The sequence below is a fragment of the Ursus americanus genome, chromosome 26 (assembly GCF_024610735.1).
Source record: "Ursus americanus isolate L20-20 chromosome 26, mUrsAme1.1.p, whole genome shotgun sequence".
Taxonomy (NCBI): domain Eukaryota; kingdom Metazoa; phylum Chordata; class Mammalia; order Carnivora; family Ursidae; genus Ursus; species Ursus americanus.
In genome coordinates, this window is record NC_142152.1 from 10,667,532 (window position 1) to 10,692,066 (window position 24,535).

Sequence of the window (24,535 nt, forward strand, 5' to 3'; positions counted from 1 at the left end):
TGGCTAGGAGACATCACAGATCATTAAAAGACTCTAACTGGGGATATCTGAAAACATTTTAAGACACTTTATTCTAAGTGCACTAGATACAATATGGAACAATAGTCCTTTCACTCTGAGGACTTGTAGCACAGATGCCTAGAGGGAACAATAATTAAGAAATGATTCATAATATGTTCTCTAGAGACTGTTGCCATGATGATTTTGCAGCATTTACTCTAAAGGAAGCAACCAATGTAAAATGGAAGTGAATAGCATGAATAGAACAGAGAAGGAAAATAACAGACAATGCTATGTAGACAGCTCCATAAACCCTGGAGCCCAGACTTCCCTGAAATTGGCTCTTTGATTTGTATGTATTATATCGGGCAAATGGCTCTATGAAAAAACACCGTAGGACCAGAAGGATCTTCTTGCTTTATTGACCTTTGTTGTGACCCACACCATTAAAAATAAATAATGCAAACCTGGTAGTCTAAGAAGAAGTGATACTATCGGAATGATTACCTTGGATTACAAGGAATGGCACATAGACTGACACTGTGCTGTTTCGTTGGGTTGAGCTATTGACCATCAATAAAAAGTGCACGTCAAACCACTTAACTGAATCATCCAGTACGCAACAGAAGTACAAGTTTTTGTGAGTACAAGTTTTTGAAATGATTGTCCCAAACTGTGGGTAAAATTTACAACGATTTTTCCCATTAATATATGTTAATTGAATGTATTATCAAAACTCTAATGTCTGCTCCTTACCATTTGGTTTGGATCATAACCACCAAATTTAACTAAGTAATGCAGACAAGATTCTACAGCCATACAATATATATGAGCTCGGATTTATAAGGAGTTAAACTTGATTGCAATACAAACACAAATATTTTAAAGTCACTTATTTATTTCGTAATAATGAATTCATACAATACCTTTCATTTAGGACTTCGAGTGCCTTACTAATGCTGCCGTAGCAGTACAAGAGGTAAGTGGGAGTCAATCGACATCATCCTGAGTCCAAGGGCATTGAGTAATTTGTTGGTATATCAAACTGGCGCCTGCAGGATGGATTCCCAAGGATCCAGCTTCCAGTGAGTTTCAGATCTGGAAGATGCATATGATGTCATAAGACTGAGGCCGTTTTTGAGCGGGGGGAGGGAAGGACCCAGTACTCCGCATTTTAACAAGGGCCTCGCCTTCCCTCCAGGTGATCCTGAAGGCCGGACTACGCTACGAGAAATACTGACCAAGATCTTAAAGGTCATCTGATCCCAAATCCTCATTCTACAAAAGGTTCACAAAGGTTAGATGACTTGATCAAGGTTTGATAGCTAATTTGCACATCGGCTCTCTTACTCTCACCTCAAAGACCCAGGAGACCAGGAAGGTTAGAGAAGTTCCTTGATGAAATCGGGTAGAAAAGCTTTACTGAGGGAATTTGTGACATTCTTCCTACCCCCTGTCGTTAACCTGCGTGGAGCTAGCATCTCGCTCAGACCATCTCTCACGTCCCAAAGCACGGAAAGAAAGTTGCCAGACCGGGGCGGCCGCGGGGCCTGCGTGGGGAGACGGGCGGCTCCGCCTCCGCCGCTCGCGGGCGGGCTCGACACTGGCGAGCGCGGGACTCAGAGGCAGGCGGCGGGCGGGGAAGGCGCGGGGCGTGGTTTGCAGCTTTCCTACCGCCGAGGAGCGGAGCGCGCTCTGCTGCGTCCCGAGCCTTCAGCTGCACCGAAAAAGCGAGCGGGAGAACGAGCAAAGGGCGCTATCGAGGCAGCAAGGCAAGCGGGGCGCCGACCTGGGCCGGCCCCAGCCCGCGCCCTCGCCCCTAGCCCGGCCAGGAGCGGGTGAGTGCGGTCGCGGGCCCCCAGCGCCCCGGTGCGCCCCGGAGAGAGCGGGCTGAGGCGGGGAAGGAGAGCGGGAGGGAGGGAGGAGAATGGGCGGGGGCGAGGGAGGGAAAGGTCCCCGAGTCGGGGGCGGGGGCGGTAGGCGCGAGAACCGACCCGCTGCCGGGGTCCGAGCCCGGTCACCGGAAACTTTCCCCGGGTGGGGAGAGCGGGGTGCGTGGAGGGCGCCGCAAACTTGTCAGCGGGCGGGGCGCTCCGGGGATTGGAGCGAGCGCCAGCGGGTGGCGTTTGTCTCTCCGGCTTCTTTGTGTCACCTCCGGGCCCCAGCCCGCCGGTCCGCCCGGCTCAGAAAGGGGCTGCGCAGGGGGCTCGGCCCTGATCCCCGCGCCGCCCCCGTCGGGCCCAGGCCCCAGCGCTCCGGATCCGCTGATTGTTTTCGTTCCTCGCGTCACGCCTGGGCGGGAAAGATTTTGAACCCCGCGTGAGATAGAACGCGGAGAGCCGCGGCGCGGAGATTGCCAAAGCGTGGGCGGCGCGAGGCTCGCCCCGCGTCCCCGAGAGGCGGCGGGCCGGGGCGCAACGGGGCTGGAGAGGGCGCGGGGACCCGGGGGCCCCAGCACTCGAGGAAGAGCGGCGGGCGCGGCAGCCAAACGCCCCCGCGCCGGGGGCCGCTCGGACCGCTCCGATTATAATTCCATTTTGATTGCTTGGTGTCTTTGTTGTCTGAAATTGCCTTGAGGGTCTGACGGTAGCACCTTCTCCTCCTTAGGTTATTTTTCTTCTCTTAAAAAAAAGCGGGGGGTGGGGTGGAGGACTTGTGTGGAATCAGTGCTGCTCGAAACAACATGTGCTGCCTTATTAGATGGAGCTTGAGAAGTCCTGTGTAACATTTGCCTTTGTGGACGCTTGTTATTTCCGAAAGTTATTATTTTCCCCTCCCCTAGTGGAAAGGAGCGTCTGAGCAGGATGCCAGCAGGCACGATTGTGTACAAGCACCAGCAAGTCAGAGCCCAACCGAGGGTGTTTCTTTGTAGCCGCTCAACACTTTGGCATCGCTTTTTCTCTTTTTTTAAAGTTTGTTTGATTTCAAGCAACTTTCATCTGCTTTTTTTGAAAGTTTCCCTACCTCCCAAGTCCTCCTTCCAGTTATTATGTGGTTGTGCTCGGATGTGTTCGGCTACTTTTAGGGTTCGGGGTTACAATGAACATACCTGGCCCTTCACCACTCGGGTCCCTGCCATTCAGACCTTGTAAATATCACCAGGAGAGTGTGTTCACCTTTTATGAGATGGAATATTTGGCGTGTTTTGGTACTTTAATGCATGACTCCTTTTTTAGTTTTCTTTCTGGAAGACTGTTGGGACTTTCAAGTGCTTTTCCGGAGATAATTACTAAACGGCTTTAGCCCCGCCATTACGCCCCCTACCCCTAAAGCACCACGAGGGAGCAGGGAGCAGGTGTAATCCTCATTAAGTTTTTTTTGTGTGTGTGAAGACTCTGGAGATGTCAAAATAAGTAAAAAGTGGAAATTCTTAGGTCTTTGTTCACATGTTTGAGTCAACTGAACTTTGAGTTCAACAAAAATAAAAATCAAACCAGTTTGGTCAGCTTAGCCTTGTACATTAAGATTGCTTTAAAAAAAAATCATGTGAATAAGTTTACCCAATTAGAAATTTTACAAGCATTTCAGTACATTAGTGCTAGTTGTGTTTGCAGAATATTGCTGTATGTTTAGAGAACTGAATCACAATGGGATTATTCTAGGTAGTGCCCTCAGTAGCTTAACAGTTTAAAGTAACAGTTTAAAGCTCAAAAATGAAATCAGCCATATCTTAAAAAGTAAGGGTAAGAGTGAAAAGCAATTGATTAATTTGTCATTAGTCATATGTTTTTAATAAAGATTTTTAAATAATATCACAAAATTATTCATTTACTCAAGTAAGCTCTTACTGTATGTCAGCCACTGTGCTGAAATCTGGGGTTCCAAATAATAATAGTTACCATTTATGGAGGGCTTATTTTGTGCCAGTAAATGCTTTGCATAGATTACCTCATTTATCTAATAAATATTTATTGAGTGCCTACAATGTATTGTGCTAGGTGCTTGGGTTATAACAGTGCGCGGGACTGCTGTGGTTCCCGCCAGTAATGGGGAAGAGCTGGGGAAGAGCCACAGAACGTGAAAAACATTAGCAAAGTAATTGCAGATTTTAAAATGTCAATCAGATCACACACTTCCCTGTTTAAAATCCTTCAGTGGCTTTCCATCTGCCTCTGAGTGAAAGGCAGACCTGACTGGCCCCCAGAGCTTACCCCATCTGGTCCTCCTCATTCTCCACTCTTTCACCTTTTTGATCTTATCTGCTGCTCTGCTTTTTGCTCATACTTCTAGAGCCAAACTAATTTCCTTGCTGTTTGAGATGCCTTTGGACTTGATGTTTCCTCTGCTTGGAATGCCCCCTGCTCAGCCCCCATATCTGTCTGGTTCCCTCCCTGACCCCTTTCACTTCTTTACTCAATATTGTGTTCTCAGTGAGCCTTGGCAAAACCCCACATTTAAAAATCACAACCCCTCTTGCAACTCCCATTCCCCTGTTCACGATTTATTGTTTTTCTCCATGGTACTTATTTATTTATTTTTTAAAGATTTTTGTTTTTCTCCATGGTACTTTTTTTTTTTAAGATTTTATTTATTTGTCAGAGACAGAGGGAGAGAGCTCACAAGCTGGGGGAGCAGCAGGCAGAGGGAGAAACAGGCTCCCCACTGAGCAAGGAACCTGTTGGGGGACTCGATCCCAGGACCCTGGATCATGACCTGAGCTGAAAGCAGACACTTGACCGGACTGAGCCACCCAGGTGTCTCTCTCCATGGCCCTTCTGACCATAGAACTAACATACTCCATGCTTTACTCATCTGTTAATGGCCTGTCTTCCCCCGCTAGATTGCACTCCATCAAGGCTGTTGTAGTCACTGTGGTATCGTCAGAATCTGGAACAGTGCCTCACCTGCAGTAGGTCCTTAAGAACTATTCGTTGAATGAATGTTGACTAGAAAGAAGGAGACAATAGGGGGCTGAAACAGAGGCCAGGGGCTCCCGTGTTAATAGCGGGAAGGCTTCTCTGTGGAGCTGCTCTCTAAGCTGCATCTTTGTTAAGAAGTTGCTGGCCGTGTTGTTGGGGCAGGAGGTTGTGGGGAGGAGAGAAGCATGGCAGAAGATCAGTGGGGGAAACCGCACTGAGTCAGCAGAGAGCTTGGCAGTGTGTGGCTTTGCTGGAACTGGGAGAAGGCGGTTGTGCCTGAGCGCGGTCAGCTGGAGGGAAAGAACCAAGTGAAGAGGGAGTGGTCAGCAGGTGGAAGATCCCGCGGGGCCTTCCTTGTAGGCCTAGGTTTGGATAAATTCACACCGAATCCCCATATATTCCCTCTTAGCCCTGTTTTATAGTTTCTAAAACTGGGCATCAAGTAATTTTCGGAGGCTACCTGGTAGGTGAATGGCAGAGCCGCGGACAGGAAGCCAGGCTCTCTGAGTTCAGAATACATTTGACCACTCTGCCAGCATCAAAGACAGAGTCCCCATCCTGATGGACGAGCCATTGCAGTATGCACATGGCAGTGCTGGAAAAGATGCATTCTTCGGGGCCGTGTGTGTGTGTGGGAGGAGCTCCTAGTTCTGCCCAGGAGTGGAACAGGTCAAATTGGAAAAAACAAAATCAGTTTTCCTTTTTTTATTATTATGAAATATTTCATATTGGCTACATCTCAATTAAGAATGTCTAATGCAACAGCCGATGCTTCAGCGCCTCGCTTGCTCGCTTTCACCAATGACCTGTGTCAAGTGCCCCCTTTCCTACTTTTACCAAATGAAAAATTGTGTCTGGAATAGTGTAAAATCACTTATGTTTAAAGCCTGTAAGTCTTCACTGAATTGCGGAGGCTATGTTCTATTCTGATTGTTATCTTAAACTGTCTACACTTTGCAGGTTAGTGTGATAATTCCTACACTGGCTCTGTTGCGTGTAATTGACACAGTGGTAAGCCGCACATATTTAGAGTGTAAAATTTGGTAAGTTTTTTACTTATATAAAGACCTGTGAAACCATCTCTCCGTTTGGCCCCACCTTACACCCTACATCCTCTTTCTCTGGACAACCGAAGATAGCTTTCTGACCCTATGGAAGTGTATATTTGTAGAATTTTATATAAATGGAATCATACAGCAAGGTCTCTTTTTTGCCTGGCGTCTTTCACTTAGCATAATTATTTGGAGATTTATCCGTGTTGTATAAATCAGTGATTCATCCCTTTTTGTTGCTGAATGGTATTCCATTGTATGGATATACCCCAGTTCATCCATCCATTCACCCATTGATTGACATTTGGCTTTTTCCAATTTTTGGCTATTAAAAATAAAGCTGCTGTGAACATTATGCATGGTCTTTGTGTAGACATCTGCTTTCATTTCCCCTGGGTAAATGTTTAGGAGTGGGATGGCTGGATCATATGGTAGATATATGTTTTGAAGGGGTTGTACTATTTTACATTCCCAGAGCTGTGTATGAGGGTTCCAGTTGCTCTGTATCCTGTCAACACTTAGAATGGTCAGGCTTTCCGTAGACATCCTACTAGAGGTGCAGTGGTATCTCATTGTGTTTTTAATTTGCATTTTCCGGATGACTAATGATATGCTTGTTTATCATCCATTTATCTTCTTTACTGACATTTCTGTTTGTATTTTTTGCCCCTTTTTTATTGGGTTCGTTGCTTCCTTATTATTGAGTTTTGAGAATTCTTTATGTTTTCTAGGTGCGAGTTCTTGATAAAGAACATGTATCTGATAAGATACATGATTTGCAATATTTACTTTCAGTCTGTTCCTCATCTTATAGTTTCTTCACAACATCTTAGAAGATCAGAAGATTTAAATTTTAATGAAGTCCAATTTATCAATTTATTCTTTTATGAATTGTACGTTTGACATTGTACCTTAAGAAATCTTTGCCTAACCCAGGGTAACAAACATCTTTTTCTAAGAGTTATTTATAGCTCTTTATTTATTTATTTTAGTTATTTATAACTCTTGGGAAAACTATAAAAGAATGCACAACTATAAAGTTTTCATTTTACATTTAGGTCAGTCTGCTTTGAATTAGTATTTGTTTATAGAGTGAAGTATGGGTTGAAGTTTATCTTACTGCTAATGGGAACATTTGGCAATTTCTAGAGACAGATACTGTACGGAGATGATGTCTTGTACGTGTCAGGGGTGGGGGATGTGTGGCATTTGCTGTTGGCATCCAGTGGGTCAAAACCAGGGATGGTGCTCAAGATACTACAATGAACAAGAACAATCCTCTCAACAAAGAATCATTCAGACAAAATGTCAGTAGTGAGAAAGGTCGAGAAACCCTAGGCTAGAGGTTTATCAATTTTATTGACCTTCCCAATGAACTAGCTATTGGTTTGTTGATACTTCCTTTTGTTTTTCTATTTTCTATTTAGCTGACTTTTCACTCTAATCCTTATTGTTCTTATTCTAGTTTCTTTTTTTTTTCCTCCCAAAGATTTTATTTATTTTATTAGAGAGCATGAGCGGGAGAGGGGCAGAGGGAGAAGCAGATTCTCCACTGAGCAGGGAGCCCAACTCAGGACTTGATCCCAGAACTCTAAGATCATGACCTGAGCTGAAGGCAGATGCTTAACTGACTGAGCCACCCCCATTATTCTAGTTTCTTTAGGTCATTGATTTTGTGACCTTATTTCTTTTTCTACATAGATGTTTAGTCCTGTAAATTTCCTCCCAGGTACTGCTTTAGTGACATCTCACAAATTTTGATATGTTGTAAATCCATTTTTATTCAGTTCAAAATACTAAAAAACATTTTCTGTGATGTATTCTCTGACCCAGACTTACCCATATTACTTGGTTTCCAAATATTTATGGATTTCCTAGAGATCTTTCTGTTACAGATTTCTAATTTAATTCCATTGTTGTCAAAGAGCATACTTTGTATGGCTCAAATCCTTTTACATTTATCAAGAGTTATTTTATAGCCCAGAATATAATTTTTTTTAGTAAATGTTTTATGGGCACTTGAAAAGAATGTGTATTTTAATTACACCGTGTTAAAGGAACATGATATCAACATGACTTATCCCTATTCATGTTAACCTTGACCACCTGGTTGACGTGTCAGGTTTCTCCACTGTAAAGCTACTCTTTCTCCCCCATCTATAGTGTACTTTTTGGTAAGGAAGTCACTACGTGCAGCTTACACTTAAGGAATGCAGAGTTATGCTTCACCTCCTTGAAGAGTGTTGCTTTTTTATTCAATTTGGTGATCTCTGTCTTTTATTTATATTTTAGCTTTTATTTTTTTTAAATTTTGTTTTAAAGATTTTATTTATTTATTTGACAGAGACAGCCAGCGAGAGAGGGAACACAAGCAGGGGGAGTGGGAGAGGAAGAAGCAGGCTACCAGCCGAGGAGCCTGATGTGGGGCTCGATCCCAGAGCACCGGGATCACGCCCTGAGCCGAAGGCAGATGCTTAACGACTGCGCCACCCAGACGCCCCTATATTTTAGTTTTTAAAAAGCTTATTTAAGTAATTTCTACACCCAACATAGGGGTTGAACTCATGACCCTGAGATCAGAAGTCATGTGCTCTTCCTACGGAGCCAGCCAGGTGCCCCTAATGTGATGATCTCTGTTTTTTGTTTACTTATTTCTTAAGATTTTATTTATTTATTTTGAGAGAGACAGAGAGACAGAGCTTGAGCAAGGGAGAGGAGCAGAGGGAGAAGGAGAAGCAGGCTTCCCACTGAGCAGGGAGCCTGATGTAGGACTCGATCCCAGGACCCCGGGATCATGATCCGAGCTGAAGACAGATGCTTAACCTACTGAGCCACCCAGATGCTCCGATCTTTGTCTTTTAATTGCATGGTTTAGACCATTTGTATTTAAAGTAATTATTAATATGGTTAGGTTTAAATCTATAACCTTGCTATTTGTTTTCTGCTTTTCTCATCGGTTCTTTGTTTCTTTTTTACTCTTTTTTGGTCTGTCTTTGGAATTATCGACTATTTTTCATCATTCTATTTTATATCCTTTTTTTGACCGGTTAGCTATCATTCTTTATTTTGTTATTGTAGTGGCTGCTTTAGGGTTTGTAGTATACGCCACCAACTTATCACAGCTTAGCGTCAAATGTTAGTACCCTGCTTCATGTGCAGCGCGAACACCTTGTTTGTATATTTCTATTACTCTCCTTGTGACCTTTTTGTTACTGTCATGTATTTTACTTTTTGTCTTGTAGACCCCACACTACATTATTATTTTTGTTTGAATAGTCAGTTATTTTTTATTTTTTATTTAAAAAAATTTAAAGTTAAGCTCCTTTTTTTTTATTTTACTTTATTTTTTTGAGAAAGAACACACGCACACACGTGCATGTGAGTGGGGGAGGGGCGGAAGGCGAGGTGGAGAGAGAATCTTAAGCAGGTTCCACACCTGGCATGGAGCCCATATGGGGGTTTATCCATGACCCTGAGATCGTGACTTGAGCCGAAATCAAGAGTTGGACACTTAACCCACTGAGCCACCCAGGTGCTCCTACACAGTCAGCTATTTTTTAAAGGGATCTAAATAATAATAAAAAATCATTTATATATCCATACAGTTGTACAGGTTATGTTCTTTATTGTAGTATTGTTAAGTGAAAATAAGGAAATCATATATATTGAGCTTATTTGGATTCATATATATGTATATATAAATATATGTATTCTAACATTAGAATAAACTTTAAAGAAGTAGCGAAATTCAGAAATCAGAGCATAGTTCATTTTCTTCAGCTATGTTGAATTGCCGCTGAGCAGATCACTACTGTAACAGAAGGATGTTTGAGGATGCTGTAGAGTATACAACATTCAGAACACCTGCACTTGGAGAACTCTCTAGACAGGCACTGCTGAGTGTGCTGTGCTGCTTTTCCTTCCTCTGGGCAACATTAGGAGGATGAAGGTGGATGGGGAGCAGAAATCAGTCCACCTGTGCTGATATTTTCCAGACCCTGAGAACCTCTGAAACATGAGTTTGGAAGCATTTTTTTCTTTTGATGGTGGGTGAGATGAAATGTATTTGGTTATAACTCCTCAAGTTAAGGTAACACATTAAAAAAAATTATTTATTTAAAATAAGATTTTATTTATTTATTAGAGAGAGAGCAAGAGGAAGAGGAGAGAGAGAGGGACAGGCAGACTCCATGCTGAGCGTGGGGCACTCGGGGCTCGATCCCAGAACCCTGAGATCATGACCTGAGATGAAATCAAGAGTTGGTCGCTCAACCGACTGAGCCACCCAGGTGCCCCATCAAAGTAACAGATTTGACAGCAGTGAGCCTCAAGCTTCCACTTGTCAGAGTGGAAGGTACTGGACTGAAAACTCCAGTCTGAGATGCAGTTCTTGGATCTCTCTAGAATTTGCCATCCACTTGTTGCTCTAGTTCCAGCTGACTGTTAGTCTTCCTTTGGGTCCTGCCAGTGTTTGCTGTTTGTCATCAGTGCGTAGCTCGTCTCCATCTGGTTATGTAAATGCACCCCCGTTCTAAATATTAATACATTGACAAATACTCAACTGTAAAGGAGGGGGAAAAAATCAATTCATTCAACAAGTTAATTTATTTTGTAAATATTTATTGAGTCCGGACTCTGGAACCTTGATGAAAATGCATGCCCCTAGCTCTTACAAAGGCAGTTGTCTAGTAGAAGAAAGGCCCACAAGCAGAGGAGCATGCAATCCCGTGTGGTAACTGGCGATCCCTACAATGGAGACACAAACAGCTATGGGAGGAAGCTTGGAACAGTGCTTCTCTAAGTGTGTTCCGGGCACTGGCAGCATCAAACCTCCTGAATCAGAAACCTTGAGGGCAGAGCCCAGCAATCTGTGTGTGTTTACCAAGCCTTCTAAGAGATTCTGATGCACACTCAGGTTTGGGAACCGCTGGTCTGGAGGATTAGATGATCTCTGAGATTTTTTTCCTCAGCTCCAAAATTCTATGAGTATGATTTAGAAATGTGATATTTACTCCGTTGTACTTTTTCTTTTTGCTGATGCTATAAAAATATATGAAAAGCATCATCTTAGTTCCAATTTGTGTTTTTATTATTCAGTTTCCCCGCTCGTACCTCCTGTTCATTCTGAACTACAGTATTGGGGTCGCTGGTTCCTTATCATGTATCTTCATGTATCTTCATGTCTTTGCATCCTCAGAGATGACAGCCTACAAAGAGCAACATTGTGCAGCAAACTATCAATTCATAAACTCAAATCCTTCCTTACTGAAGTTAGCTCATTCATAATTAAGGATTTTCTTCCGTATCATCTAGTTGAGAGCCACATTGAAGTGCTTTGGGTGCACAAGGTTGTATGTGTATGTGTGTTTCCCAGCAACATTGTCACTTTCGTATAACGTTCGCCAATGTGCATTTCAAACTTTCTAAGGTCAAGCCAACTCTGATGGTGCTGTAGCCAGGGATGTCTAAGAGATTTATGACCCCATTGTAACTTAAAAAGCAGTGTTGGCACTAATGAAATGTCGTGTAGAACATTAATTGCTATGTGGGTAAAACAAATTCAAAATGACAGCGTTATGCGTGACATTGGAGTAGTAGTAAATTGGATTTAAAAAAAAAAAAAAAAGTATTATGGGGGCGCCTGGGTGGCACAGCGGTTAAGCGTCTGCCTTTGGCTCAGGGCATGATCCCGGCGTTATGGGATCGAGCCCCACATCAGGCTCCGCCGCTATGAGCCTGCTTCTTCCTCTCCCACTCCCCCTGCTTGTGTTCCCTCTCTCGCTGGCTGTCTGTCTCTGTCAAATAAATAAATAAAATCTTTATTTATAAAAATTTAAATAAATTTAAAATAAATTTATATAAAAATTTAAATAAATTTATAAATAAATTTAAAAAAATTTATAAAATCTTTAAAAAAAGTATTATGAAAAATTTCACATATATTCAAAAGCGGAGATAATAGTGAAATGAACTCCTGTGTAAACATTACTCAGTATCGGTAATTATCAAATTCTGCCAAGGTGGCTTGACCTATACCCTCACTTATCCCCCCTACACTGGATTATTTTGAAGTAAATTCCACACATCATATTATTTCATCCATAATTAGATTTTAAATTATTTGAGCTATTAAGATGCTAGAGATGAATATGAAACTGAATCATAAATAGACATTTCATGGTCACACATTAAATTATAGATAAAGTTTATCTGGAATTCATTTACACAGAAGATAGTAAAACAAAACAGTGGTGTGGAGACGTGTACATATATTCCTGTTAAAATTCACTAAAAATAAATATACTGGTTACAACAGGGAATACATTCGGTCGAAATATTTTATAAACCTTCATCATCGTGATAGCAATATATACCTTATACTTATAGATAATTTTCCAGACAAATGAGAAAGAATATACACACCCATGTGCTGTCAAAATTGAAATATCGTGCTTGACGGGGAGCCTTTAATTTGAAAGGGAGGTTTTGGGGAAGGGAGGTATCATAAGAAGGTTTTGTAGGTTTCTAGGCATATTTTTTAATATACTTAAATTAAAAATTCTTATTACTCATTCCAGCAATTATGCTGCTTTATTTGAAAAGAAAGGGTATTTAACATTTAGGGATGAACGATACATCTTTTAAAAAAATCCGTTCATCTTAGTCCATGTGCTACACATACTCTTTTCATCAAGTTTAGAGTTAACCTGTTTAGTTAGAGCTCAGGCTGCGAGATACTCCGTGTTTGGGGGAGGGGGTGATGCAGAGTTAATCTGCACAGACATACTACCTGTTTTCCCTAGTCTGGCTTTGGAGTACAAGTTGGGGAACTCTGAGGAAAAGATGAGCGTATTATGGCTGAGATCTTCAGGTTTGGCTGCTTCTGTGTGGTATAGTAATTCGTGGGTCATACCATAGAAGTTAGCTAATTTTCATTTACAAAAGATTTAATTACTCAGAAGTAATCTTTATCTTAAATTGAAACAATATAAATAAAGGCTGTTTCCCATGCCCCCAAAACAAATAATAAAGAAAAAACCCTCCATGACTCAAATGAATCTAAGCTATTGGTAGGTTATACAGCCAACATATGATGGGATCATTTGGTAGAATAATGCATGCTAGAGCTTTTAGTTCAAAATTTTGAGCAAGTGGGGCGCCTGGGTGGCACAGCGGTTAAGCTTCTGCCTTCGGCTCAGGGCGTGATCCCGGCGTTGTGGGATCGAGCCCCACATCAGGCTCCTCCGCTATGAGCCTGCTTCTTCCTCTCCCACTCCCCCTGCTTGTGTTCCCTCTCTCGCTGGCTGTCTCTATCTCTGTCGAATAAATAATTAAAAAATCTTTTAAAAAAAATTTTTGAGCAAGTGATTCAGAAAGAAAAAATAAAAAAGGAATGCCTACTATAAATTCTGTTTATAAAACTGTTAAAGACGTGTTTTATTATCTGCACTTGTATGTTCACAAGAAAAATGGGTCACAAGGGTTCTCTTAAATATCATTTATAGTCATTCATTTGACGACACTGAGTAAGAACTTTTCCTGTTAATAGACCTTTGTTTAAAAGAAAGTCTGTTACCTTTGTAGTCTTTGTACTTTCTTTCATTATAGGAAGCTTCAACTTAGTTGCATAATAATTAATTTTATAACTAGTGTTTAGTCCAGAACTGGTTATGATTCCTTCTAGGCCAGATGAAAAGAAACTCCAGACTGTTTATAACCACAGGTTGATGATTTGGGGACAAGACTCTGTTGGTGATGGTTTCTGAGACTTGGAAAGTAAGCTTGCCCCTCTTGTGAGTCATCGTGTCGTCTCCCAGTTGGCTATGTGTTTTCTTAGTAACTGTTGCCGATTTCAGGTTTGAGCAGGGCAAATATGTTTTGCAATGATCCAACATATTCTTTCAGGTTATATATACCTGTTAAACCTTATAAACTCACTGTTAATACTGTATGTTCCACAAAGAAGGGAAGATTTAATTGTCTTCCTGTTCCTGCCTTCCAAATTATTATTTTAATTTTCTGATTTGCTTTTCAGGGGTTTGGAGGTGGTGGTAGGAGCAGAGAAAAATAAGTGAAATAAGTGAGAATAAGTGAATCTGGGAGACTGGACCTGCTTGTGTATGACCCTGGGCTAGAGTAGAACCAAAATGGCCTCCATGTGCTGATAGGATAAAACAGAATTTACTGAAGTCCTGGTCTTGGGTAATACTCCCATGTGTGAAAGTACTAAAGGAATGAGTGAATTTTGGAAATGTCTGTGCCACAGCGGAATGATTAAGAGTATATCTTCTGAAGTCAGACTGACCTTGGTTCAGATCCTGGCTTTGTCATATACTAACTGTATCACTTTGGACAAATGATAGAACCTCTCTGAGTAGAGTTTCCTTATCTGTCACATGGAGGCCAATATATGATTTACCTTAAAGGACTGTAATGAATATTTCTGAGATAATACACAGAGCGGGCAGTGCAGTATTTATTGTTGAATACTGCAGAACACAATGTAATAAATGCTAGTTGTTACGTTCGCTTCAAGGGTGCAGTGAATTAGGGGCTGAGTGGCAGGTGTGGAAGTGGCAATAAGAAGTGATCAGATATGGCCCCTGTTCTTCTGGAACTAGGGGAGATAGCCTTATAAACTCATTGTTCTCAAATGATACAGAATGAAAGGGATACCAGTGGAAGTGGAGGCCAAGTGCTGTGGGGGCGTAACATCGGTGGTAATTAATATCTGCTTTGGGGAAGTTAGGGCTAGAATTGTAGAGCCTCAGCATTGAATTTGGGCGTATAGCCGGGTCTAGAATGTAGAGTAGGGCTTTCATGGGTGGAGAGAATGGAGGGAGTGGATTGTAGGCTGAAGACTAGTCCAGACTAAAGCACAGGGCTGATGGCAAGATGTGGTGGGAGAGGTCTGATAGGTGTTTCACGGTTAGATCTTGGGTACTTTTGAACACGTAAGTGGACTGTATTGTCAGAGGGGAACCGAGCTTGGTGTGATCTCTGTTTCATGATAATGTTCTGGAAGATGTATTGGAGAGGCAGGGAGTTCTCGCCAAGGTGTTTTCAGAAATCCAGGTGAATGATGAAGAAATCCAGAGGACAGAAGAAAAATAGAAATCAGAAAGTATTAAAAGGAGATGGAAGAGAGAGAATTCTAAGTTAGGTGCCAAAGAGAATGTTGTGCCATTACTTGAGAGAGATTGAGAACACAGGAGGGGAAGTGTGAGAGAGGACGGACGGTCTTGGTGGTAGGGTGGGCCTAGTGGGCTAATCTTTTGAGCCAACAATTAGTGGACAGCTGGCAGTTGGAAATTTAGTTCTGCAAGAAGGAAACCAACATTTATTGTGCATCTCCTATGTCTGAGATTTTATGCTAAGCATCTCCAAAAATCATTATTGGAAGCAGATGGTATTTTTATCGATGAAGAAGAGGCCTGAAGTATTTCAACATTTACCTTCATTACAAAGCACTTCTCACTTTTATCTTTCTCTTCAGGCTCCTTGGAGCCCAAGGCCAACCAGGGCTCGGAAGAATGAGTGTGTGATTTCTGAGGGCTGCTCTCCGTGGCACTTTTCACAATTTCCGCATTGAGGCCCCTAATACGCATTCTTTACCTTGAGGAGAGAATAAACCTCTACCTGAGGTTTCCCTTTGTTACCTGAAGAATGTTGAGGGAGTTCCATTTCCAATCTTCTTTCTCAAATTCTAATATTCCTTTCCTTTTAGTGCTGCTTGGAGGCTGAAGTCCCTTAGGATTTTTTTTCCTCTTTCTTCTGATGAAATGGACACATTTGGGTAGGAAAGGATGAACACCCCTTTTTAAAAAAGATTTTATTTATTTACTTGATGGGGGGAGGGAGAGAGCATGGATGGGGGGAGAGGCAGAGGGAGAAGGAAAAGCAGGCTCCCGTCAGGCAGGGAGCCCAATGTGGGGCTCCATCCGAGGACCCCAGGATTGCAGCCTGAGCTGAAGGCAGATGCTTAGCCAGCCGACCACCCAGGCGCCCCAAAGGGTGAACAGTTTATAAAATAAGTCTTGTTTTAGTTGAGCTGGAGAGAATGATGGCCTTTTCCTTAATGGTATCCCCTTCATTAGGTGATGAAATGCGTAATCCTGATGTCAGGTTTGTGGATGCAGATTAAAAATGAAGTCTGGCAGGGGCGCCTGGGGCTGAGTCGTTAAGCGTCTGCCTTCAGCTCAGGGTGTGATCCCAGAGTTCTGGGATCGAGCCCCACATCAGGCTCCTCCGCTGGGTGCCTGCTTCTTCCTCTCCCACTCTCCCTGCCTGTGTTCCCTCTCACTGGCTGTCTCTCTCTCTGTCAAATAAATAAATAAAATCTTTAAAAAAAATGAAGTCTGGCAAAACTTCGAGCATTTCTTTAAACAATTTTTTGTGTTCTTAGAAAAATGCAACAACATACATATTAAAAAGCAAAAGCCCTTCCTCATATTATTTTCACTTTCCATTCCTATAGTCCCTGTCCCTAGAGATCATCAGTGTGGACCATTGTGTGTTTATACCATCTGAATGTTTTCGAACACTTGGAACCCTGGCAATAATTAAGCAGAGTAGCTAGAATTTGTGCTTTTCCCTTTCCACCTAGATGTTTGGTATCAGGGTTTCTTATTGAGGCTTCACAGATATGGGCTCTTTATTTATACTGTGTTCTGAAAGCCATATAAACATCAAATTTAAGTTAAAAGCTATTGGATCATCTTTCAAATCAGTGACGTACCTATCATTAGAATTTAGAGACCTTGAGCTTATTTGTTGCTAAACCAGTTCTGTTAGTTAATTTATTACATGAGTTTGCCAGCTAGCTGCAACAGTGGGCAAAACACATGTTTCCTCTTATTTATTTTAAAGAGGAGAAAGGGCAGAAAGAGCTGAAAATTTAAACTCACAAAAGTCCATTTTAGTTTGGTCACTATATTCATCTGTTAATCACTTCCTGTGCTGAATGCTCAGATAATATGTGTTCTGGTAGATTTCTCTAACGGAATCACGGGATGCGTGAGTTGCTTAGCTCTCCCTTGCCCGTTAGGAGCTTTCTTTCTTTCTTTTTTTTTTTAAAGAATTTATTTATTTATTCAACAGAGATAGAGACAGCCAGCGAGAGAAGGAACACAGCAGGGGGAGTGGGAGAGGAAGAAGCAGGCTCATAGCAGAGGAGCCTGATGTGGGGCTCGATCCCAGAACGCCGGGATCACGCCCTGAGCCGAAGGCAGACGCTTAACTGCTGTGCCACCCAGGCGCCCCTGGAGCTTTCTTTTAAGGGCACGGAGATTGGAGCCTGCATATTTGTGTTCAAGCAAGGCTTGCCAGTGACTTGCTGAATGGTCTCCGGCAAGTTACTTTACTTCTCTGTTTTCCTAAACGGGATAGATAGTGTTTATCTTACAGACTCGTGAGGACTAAAGAGATGGCACGGATAAAATATCTGGCACAAATGAAGTACTAAATAAATATTAACTCTTCTTAGTACTGTTTTGTCATTCTTACCAAAAAGAGAATCTGCGATTTCAGCCACCGATGTAAGAATTTACCTGTTCTTACTTTCAAGTTATAACAAAGAAGTCACTGCTACCTCCCTTTTCTAGCACTGTCCAGTGTCAGAAGGAATGTGCAAATAGTGAGATATGCTCTCTAAACAGATACTGATCTCACTACCTCTCTTGGTCCGTCAGCTTCCTAACTAAATTAAGTTGGAGGAGCTTCAACCAAAGGATGATACAAAGATTTTGTTTTGTCTCAGTGGTCTTCTCAAGATCCTTTGATGGTTCTAGTTTTGGTCCACGCAAGAAAATACTGTGGAATGATAAGACATTTTTGTGGGGGGTGTTCTAATTGTTCACTGATGAGGAAGAAACAACTTAGCTGGTGTTTCTTTTTGAGGATGTTTTATGTTCTGTGTTTTTAGGGGCTGCAAACAGGTCAGGTATATTTTCATGGGGAAGGCTTTTTTTTTTTTTTTTTAAGATTTATGTATTTATTTGAGAGAGAGAGAGAGTGCGTGCGCACGAGCGCCCAAGATTGGGGGGGATCTCAAGCAGACCCCCACTGAGCATGGAGGCTGACCCTGAGATCAGGACCTGAGCCAAAATCAAGAGTTAGATGACTGTCCCACCCCGTGGGAAAGCTTTGAGAGAATGAAAAAAATATTTCTTGGAAATCTCAAAACTGTAGTCTAAAATTCCATGAAAAGAAAATTTAAGAATTTTGTAATCCCAGTTTGGGAGGTAAGGGGTCAGAAGGATTATGTTTTAGGAAATTTATTGTCACAAGGAAGTACATAATGTCTAAATATTTTAAAGAATTAAGAGATATAGTAAAGAAAAAGGGATCTCAGAAATAGAAATATTATTATTTTTAAAAGCGGGACAAATTTCTAATAGGGGCACTGCACATGTTATAAATAACAAGGACGATAATTTAGTACACATAGAAGTGCACTCTGTTCTTTTCCTGAGATGACGTGACCTCAAATCAGATCTCAAAATTGTGTCCACAGAATTGGCAAATATGTATCCTTGGGGAAAACTCAAACAAATAAGCTCTGTTGTTTATCTTCAGGTGAGAAACTTCTGTTATGTTTAGAAATAAAAAGGAAACTAGTTTGCAAGCTCTCAGCAAGTCAGAAGGGAAGCCTGAAAGGAGGGAGGGTTTCACAGCGTAAAGTTCTACTTTTTCAGAAATCGAATCTGTTTTTCAGAAACACCCTCTGTTTCCATAGTTGCTTGATTCAGCAACTTTTTAACAAATGAGTACCTGTTAGATTGCACGGCTGGCTGGTACCCTAGAAAAAACAGCTTCTAAATCACATGGCAGTTAATTTTCAGCTGTTTGTTTATTTATTTATTTATTTTTAATTTTTCCCCTTGTCTACTTTCCTACTAACCAGTCAGAATGCTAAGACTTACTGGTTGGGTAAGACTGGGTGTCAAGTAGTCAGGACTCCCTATTTATCAGTGCAATTGCACAGTAATGAGCGTTTCTTTGGAAGTAAAGGGTTTAAAGAGAAACACAAACTCAAAGAAGAGAAAGGAGCTCTATTTTGGGGGAGATTTTGAATTTTTAAAAATTCCCTTAGAACAATTTCCTTAAAATTCTAGTATGCAAATTATAGTCTAAAGTGGTTAGAAGAAATGCAGTTTTTTTTTTTTTTTGAGTCATAACACTTTCTTAAGCAAAATTTTATGTACCAGAATCTGGGATCTATTTATTAAAATACACAGTGTTTTACTGAGTGATCTAAGAATTTGCTAGTTTATTTGCTTTGTCACTGTGCAAGTCTTGGTAAATTATTGAACGTAGGGATGAAAGGGGAACTCTTTTCTCTAAGACAAGTCTTGAGAGTGTGTGAAATTAGTGGTCTGTCATAGGAGACATTAAAAATTGAGTAAAAACATCACTTCTAAGATACCAGTTATGAATTCTAATCCTGGGCTTACCCCAGACAGTCGTATGCCTTTGAATAAATCATTAAGGTTAACGGTCTCCGTTTCCCCCGCCTTAGGAGTATCATGAGTACGTAAAATAACCTATAAGCACAACTAAATATAAAGTACGTTTTATCTTGGATCAATTACACTGTCCCCCTCTTTACTGATAATCATTGCTTTGCTTTCCTAAACCCAGCCAGCCAGCTCTCAGAGGTCTCGTTCATCAGAAAGGACAGTAAAGGAGAGGGAGGGGGATTAAAAAGCATTCCTGGGGTACTTTAAAATGTTTATGCGCTCTCCATAAGGAGTCAGCAAGTCTTGTCTCATGTAGGATTTATAACGCTTGTATGGGGGCAGTAGTGGTGGGCTGTTTTATTAGAATCCAGAGAGCTCCACAGCGATCATGTTGAATTCAGTTAAGAATTTTAGAACTGAATGATACCTGAATCCTCTTATTTCACAGAAGAGGAACCAAGATTCAGGGACAGCAAGATCCCACAGGTAATCGGCAGAACAAGGAATAAAATGGCTATCTCCAGATTCGTGGCCCAAAGCTCTTGCCGACCTATGTATGTGTATATATATTTAAATTGTTATGTATGATTTAAGATCTATGAAATGGTATAAATCATCAGACAGTAAGTACTTACATGCTTTATTAAGAAACAAAATATTGTTAACATGGTTATGACCTCTACCCTCCTCACAGGTGTAGCTGCCGTCCTGAATTTGGGTATTTATCATCCTTATGCATTTCTTTATAATTTTGCATATGACTCTCAAGGGTGATTTTCAAAGTATTTAACAACCGACAGTGTATGGGCATGGCCACTCAAAGCGGATGCTGGCCATAAACCGCAGATCAGCCGTGTCAAGGTGTATTGACTGAATATCAGGGACTCCCAAGCACTTTTTTTTTTTTTTTTTAATGTCAGCTGTAAGCCCAACATGGGGCTTGAACTCAGGACCCCAAGATCAAGAGTCACATGTTCTCCCGACCGAGCCCGCCAGGGGCCCCTCCTAAGCAAAATGTTTTTAAGATTGCGTGACCTTGGTGTTCAGTATGCATTCTTCTGCAAGTTGCTCTTTTCTCCCTCAACTTTATATTTGTGAGCTGCATCCATATTGATATGTGTAACTCTGATCTGTTCATTTTCATTGGTTAATATTCAGTTGTATGAGGGTGTCACAGTGTATTTACCCATTCAGTTGTTTTTGGATATCTAGTCCTTTTCTAGGACCCACCATTCCTATCATTTGCTTATTTTCCTGTTAGGTTGTTTGTCTTTTTCTTATTGATTTGTGAGTATATTATTTTTTATTTTTTGGAAAGTACTTTTTAATAAGCAGATAACGTTAACATCTCTACTTAAGCTGCATAAAACCTATCATAGCTTTGCCTTTCCAATATTATTGGAGCTATATACAGCTGTTCACGTTTGAAAAGGCCCTTTTAATATCCCCTTACCAGACTGATGTCAACTATACCCATGGAATTGTCTGAGTGTTAATATGTCTGTGATTGTAGATATGGACATATTCCTTTATGTAAAATAGATGGGGCATAGTCTTAAAATTCTTGATTATGAAGATAGATTTTATTTTCCCATATTTACATGGTCATGCAGGTGACGGTGTTGAACTTACTATACTCTAAAATGTGGGAGGAAAGCCTTAATGGGAAGTTATAAAATTCTCATTTTTTCCCTTTACTAAATAAAGCAGGATAATGGATGGCACACTTGCTTCCACAGTGAACCACAGATGGGCCACAGAATATAAAGAAAACTATAAAGTCAATCGGGGGATTGAGGCCACAGTTTGGGAAATTCTTTCTGGAACTTTGTCTATTTAAAGTGTCTGGGTTGTTCATGGTTTTGGTTCTCTGCCTCTCTTGTCCCCCGGTGAATGGTGACTTGACTTCATAGAGGTACATGCTAGGCTTTCTGTTCTTTTGTCAACTACTTGTATCTGCTTTCTAGAAGGTTATTGTTTTCAAGGATCTTAAACACTTGGATTAGGACAGTTAAACCTTTCGCTGGCTGGGGAAGTGTAATCTTCCTATTCATTCCGCTTTCCTGGCTCCTTGGCTTCCTTCCCTTCCTTCCTTGTTTCTTTTTACTTACGAATCACTTGCATCTGTTCGATAGCCATCCTTCAGAGCACCCAACATTTTGTTCATTTCAATTTTTTTAACCTACTCTTGTACAATAGGACATGAACATGTAAAGGAACCTTTTGTACTAGAGGTTGCCTTCTCCTGGAGTATCACATTTGGCCCCTCCTCCCCGCCTTATTAGTAGAAAGATCCCCCAGCAGCCCCGCCCCCCACCTCTGCACTGCCTCACTCCTTCCCCGCTCTGTAGGCCTCTTTTGTTGTTGGGAGCTAACAAAGTACTGTAATTTGCTGGATATTGTGGATGGAGGACAGGACAAGGGGTTCCTGGAAGAATTTCTGTAACCTGCCTGAGCTCTCTTCTCTTAAAAGTTGCTGATTAACTATCTCTTCTGTTTTGGGAATAGCCGGAACTTTAAAGTTAGGAATGTTTTTCAAAACAAAGATGTTTATTTTTAGAGGCAGAAAATATTTTGAGCCCATTTGCCATAACTGCTTTTTTAAGAAACAAAAACCATGGACTTGAAGTGGGTAATCCCAAAGCGAAAACAAAAATGTTGCTGAAAGAATTAGCAATATATATAAACATTTTGTAAACAAGCTGTGTTTTAATTTTAGCTTTCTGTATTTGCTTTATCAAAATTAAGGAAGATTTTGCTTAATTACCACAGTTGTTCTTAAATGTTCCATTTCCTTGCATGTCTTGTCCTATGAAATTGCTGTCCTAATATAGAAGATAAAAAATGTCAAAGGAGAAAAGTGTTCAAAGAAAGTTTGTTGTTAGTGCAAAGGGCATGGTGTTTAAACTAGCAGATAGGCAGAGTTCTTGGAGATGGTGTCATCCAGATTAATTTTTACCTTCGGGATCACACGAGTAAAAAGAATGCTTTCAAGTCTTTGATTTTTAAAGCTTCATGATTCTTTAGTTTTCACTAGTTTTCACTGTATTTATTAGTCCTAGTTGGCAGGAACAACTTAGGTGCAATGTAGATAAAAATCAAAGAGGGGGCTAGTAGCCCAGACCTTCCCAAGGGTCTTTGTAAGCAGAACCCCAAACCCTGTACAGATGCAAAGGTCTATTTAAAGGTTCACAATAACAATGACAGCATTTTAGGGCTGTCTTCCAATCTTATCACTTCCTTCTTCTAGTGGGAAGTCGGGCTTGGGGCGGAGGAGGTGAACGGCTCTCACTAGACCAGCGCACTCAAGCTGTCGCCTGCTTTTGTGGAAACACAGCCCTCTATGGGACATTGCACAAAGGGATTGGTGACGTGACAATACTTTGATTGATTTAGACTAACAGAATGGGGGAAAAAAATTGAGTGAGTTAAGAAATACTCGTTAATAGCAGCCAGAACATGGTAGGGAGAAAACCCCCTCACATCTTAAACAATAACCAATAAAACTTTCAAAATGTCAACATTTACAGTAAATAGTTTTTTTGATTTTTTTGGCATGAATCCTTAGGCAGGTGTATTTGAGGGACTAACAGTGTGTCACCCAGGTGATGCTTGGCGGCTGAGGAGGAAGAGCTGGTGGATGGCCTCTCCAGGGCTCCAGAGCTCCCAGACTGGGCCAGAAACCTCAGGTTGGAAGAGAATTTCTGACCAAAGTGCCTGTCGCAAGGGCACTGTATCTTAGCAGATCTCTCTGTTTGACTTCGCTCTGCCCTAGGGAGGTCTGTGGACCAGGATCGTCCCAATGATTCTGGTTCAGATTACAGTGGGCCTGACGGTCCTGTATTTTTCCTAAGCTGATCCCAAGAATTTGCTCTGGGTTGCCCTTAGAAATCTAAAATATCTCATTTTTTTGGAGGTTTCTTTCTTCCTTTCCTCCAAAAAGATTTTATAAAGGTTCACACAGGGGCTCAGACTTTCCCAGTTCTCCCATTCTACCTTTAGGGTAGACCCCATGCCTAAGGCCTGAAGTAGATCAAGGCCTGACTTAATTCAAATCTCTGGGGTGCTTCCAGCAGCCTTGAGGCACTAGAAGCCTCTCAGAGGCCTGTGGATCCTGACGGGAACCTGGGGAAGAGGTTTCCCAGAGTTCTTGCGCTGTACGGGCTCTTGCTTGTATAACTGATTCTAGGGCTTCAGGGAAGTACACCTCAGCGTCCGTTCAACTACAACATCTTCTTTGCTTGGTCCCTAACCAGTGTGTGCTGGGACTGTGCTATATGAAGGTAGATATGCATCCGGTGGCTGTGGATCGAGCCGGTTGCTTAGAGCTTAAGTAATTGCAATAGCGGATACCATTATATTTGAATTATTTCCTGTTTTCTTTCTCTCTTTAAAGATTTTATTTGTTTGAGAGAGAGCACATGTGTGTGAATGGGGGGAGGGGCAGAGGGAGAGAGAGAGAATCTCAAGCAGACTCGGCGCTGAATGCAGAGCCCATCTCGGGGGTGGATCTCACGACTCTGAGATCATGACCTGAGCTGAAACTAAGAGGCAGACGCTTAACTGACTGAGCCACCCAGGCACCTGCCTCATCTTTCTTATTTTCAAAAACCAGCAAAATATGCTCCTTTCAACTGCTTTGGTCATCATCTTTTATGGTCAGAGAAATTAAGATAATACAGTGACTTGTTTGAGGCCCCGCAGTGAGTGAGCGGGAAGGTAAAAGGGGTCAGATCTGCTGTCCCTGGATGCCCCGCCTGTGGCTTGTTCAACAGACCTGTTATTGAGGATTAACATCCCCTCAGAGCCGGAAATAGACCAACTGAGACCTAAATCAGTGATCGTTGGTCTCTAAGGATGAAAGGGTGCGGGATCCATTAATTTGCTGGGCAATTGATTTTCCCTTGGGATAAGAGAAAAACAAAACCAACATTATCAGTCACCGAAAATGGCACAGTGAATTATGTCTGGGTTTGGAAAATGTCCAGTCCTATAAATAGATTATAGGAAACCCTCAGGGCGAGAAAAGAGGTGCATCATGTCTGTTTTCATATGTAAAAATAGCAGGCCCAGGCCCCTTGAAGAAGAAGCTGGGGAGTCTGTAACTTAAACTGTAGTCAAAATAGGAACTATAATTCCTGACCCAAACTTCACTTTTTAAGTT

The 24,535-nt window shown here is 41.6% G+C and overlaps 1 protein-coding gene across 3 annotated transcripts in view; it reads left to right on the top strand.

Moving 5' to 3' along the window:
• Positions 1–1,620: 1,620 nt before the first annotated feature.
• SYNE2 (spectrin repeat containing nuclear envelope protein 2) overlaps positions 1,621–24,535 on the top strand; it is a 307,352-nt gene continuing 284,437 nt past the window's right edge. For all 3 annotated transcript variants that reach the window (XM_045810585.2, XM_045810589.2, XM_045810586.2), the window contains exon 1: positions 1,621–1,838. The gene's annotated coding sequence lies outside the window, so the exon portion shown is untranslated. The remainder of the gene's footprint in view (positions 1,839–24,535) is intronic.